Source organism: Aplysia californica, unplaced genomic scaffold (assembly GCF_000002075.1).
Source record: "Aplysia californica isolate F4 #8 unplaced genomic scaffold, AplCal3.0 scaffold00216, whole genome shotgun sequence".
In the NCBI taxonomy this organism is placed as follows: domain Eukaryota; kingdom Metazoa; phylum Mollusca; class Gastropoda; order Aplysiida; family Aplysiidae; genus Aplysia; species Aplysia californica.
In genome coordinates, this window is record NW_004797486.1 from 876,391 (window position 1) to 878,949 (window position 2,559).

At 40.7% G+C, this 2,559-nt stretch overlaps 1 protein-coding gene across 1 annotated transcript in view; it reads left to right on the forward strand.

The window, feature by feature from the left end:
* The window catches only part of LOC101854088, a 37,582-nt gene that overhangs the window by 872 nt on the left and 34,151 nt on the right, over positions 1-2,559 (forward strand). The window lies entirely within an intron of this gene.

The window sequence follows — 2,559 nt, forward strand, 5'->3', positions numbered from 1 at the left end:
GATAGCCTACTGCTCGCGCCTTTATAAAATAACACAGACCATCTTGGACTAGAGTAATGTGAAGCAGCCATCTTAATTCTCTATGAAAGTGGCTATTCTCACCCGCCCGGAAGTTCTCGCAAGATCAACTCCTCCCCTCTTCTCTCTCTCTCTCTGTCTCTTTCTGAATACTGTCTATCGGTGTGGACGATCAAATTGACCAAAACAAAGTTTAAATAATGATGTTAAAACACAAAAGTAAATTAATTTGATTGTCTACAAAGATGCAACGGCTATTTAACTTTTCGAATCGAGCCGAACTACGCGGGTCGCCATTTTGTTTTGCCCGGAAATTCTCGCGCTACTCCTCTCTCTCTTTCTCTCTCTCTCTCTCTCTCTCCACTGCCCACAGACAAAATTGTACGCTTTTAGTAGGCTACAGTTGTAATGGAACGTTTGTTCACGGCACAGAATTCTACAATTTTTCTGTTATCACAGTGTAGAATTCTGTGGTTTAGGGTGAACGCAAAATTTGGTGAACGCGCACCGGGTGAGAATAGCCACAAGACTCGCCTGCACTATTCTCACTCCGGCCATTCTCTATTATATTCTTTACTCTGTATTCCGAATTTTCAACCAATCCTTATTTTCTGGAATACCCTTGCCTGGGGCAACTTCGACAGGGGTCTGTGCAAATTCATCGAGGGCAACTTCGACAGGGCCTGTGAAACGGACTTGTGGGCAACTTCGACTGGGGGCGGATCTTCAACAATATTGGGTTTATTTTCAACTTCTTGTGCCCCCCCCCCCCCCTCTTCTCTCTCAACTCTCTTCTCTGCTGAATTCTCTGTTTTCTCTCTCTCCCCCTGTTCTTCTCTTTCCTTGCTGCTCCTGTCTCCCTCGTGACTCTCCGAGTGTGCGCACACACGAAGACAAGCACCAGGGCTTGAATTAGGTGTTCAGGAGGGCAGGCAAAAATTGCCTCGGTGGGGCCTAAAAATCAGAGGGCACCGAGGCAATTTGCTATAGATAGAGGGCACCAAGGCAAAAATAATAGGTGATCATTTTGTTGATTAAAGTTGGTAATACTGTATCGTGCATCACAACGTTTATATATAAATAACAATGCAATTTATTCTTGCTCTCTACAAAAGTATAGTTATAAATCACAGTAAAATCACACCAAAATAAAAGCACTAAAAACCAGTTTTAAATCAAATTTATGATCACGATTGCATCTAACTTTTAAATACCTTTATGACTAGCTCTTATTGATTGGATTAATATTTTTATGAATGAATATGACTGGTGATAATAGGGCACGATAGAAAACAGTAAATAATATGACCAATTAGGTAAGCCATTAATCATTTGAGATTCAAACAGAGTGGTTTACAGGCAGTGTAGTGATAAAATAAAAACACATCATGGTAAATGAAAACAAATTTTGAACTTGTATGAAAAAGAAAAAATGAGGAGTGAAAACAACCTATGAACCTGTATGAAAAACCAAGAATTACTAAAAACTGCTGTCAAGCAGTTAAACAGTGTGTGGTCGCAAGAATGTAGACATTGGTACCAACGCAATTGAGTACATTTTTTCCCTATGTCGTAAACAGAAGAGTGAACAATCATGTCGTATACTATCCTTGATTTTGTGAGTGGTCCATGGCCTGATTTATAACTGATAACAGTAGTGATGTCATGATATAGTGATAACATAATACTGTTTACTTTTGTAGAGACTACGATCTGTTCCATTAGCACTTAGAATATTACTTAAGATAGACATTTTTAGGGAGACCTATGTTATCCATCTAGCGGGCTCATTATTTGGGTTGGGGTATGAAGCAGTTGCAGCGCTTGAATGAGGTAAAACTTGCCCTCATACCCCCCAAAATGAGCTTGTTATTTTCTTATATGATAATAAGACTTTGGTAATTCATACTTTTTTACTTGGCCTATTGATAGCCATCCCTTCTAGTCATAGTTATTTAACAGATCTCTCACTGCTAACCCAACCAAATCTGGAACTGGAACTGGTTTTCTAATCTTTTTTAAAGCCCTCTTATGTGTGACAAATATGGGTCAACTTTTAGCTTGATGCTGTACCCCAGCTAACAAGCTTATGTATGTTAGGGATGGGCAGGTACCGGTACCCAGTACCGGAACTCCTGGTTCAACCAAAGGAGGTGTCAGTACCGGCACCAGGCCCCCAGTACCAGCTCTGGGAAGGAGCTGTCCCAACAGTTTTTTACCGGGCCATGGGAAGTGTGCAGTGTGTAGGCCTAAGCCTAGCAGCTGTTACGTTAGATGCACAAGGCTTCGGGTGACCTTGTTACATGACTTCAGATTCAACATTGAATATCAAAAACCAAGTTTGCCTAAATCTAAATATGGCTTCGAATCAGGTTCCACGATAGCCACTTCGCTTATTTTGATATGCTGATTCGGAAAATGAAATCAATTTTTAGCAGCGATAATTATTTAAAAAGTTTTGCATGCAAGGTTTAATCCCGTGCAGCGGCAAACTTCAAGGGTATTTTGCATCACAGCTCGCCTCTCCAATTCTGACGTGTC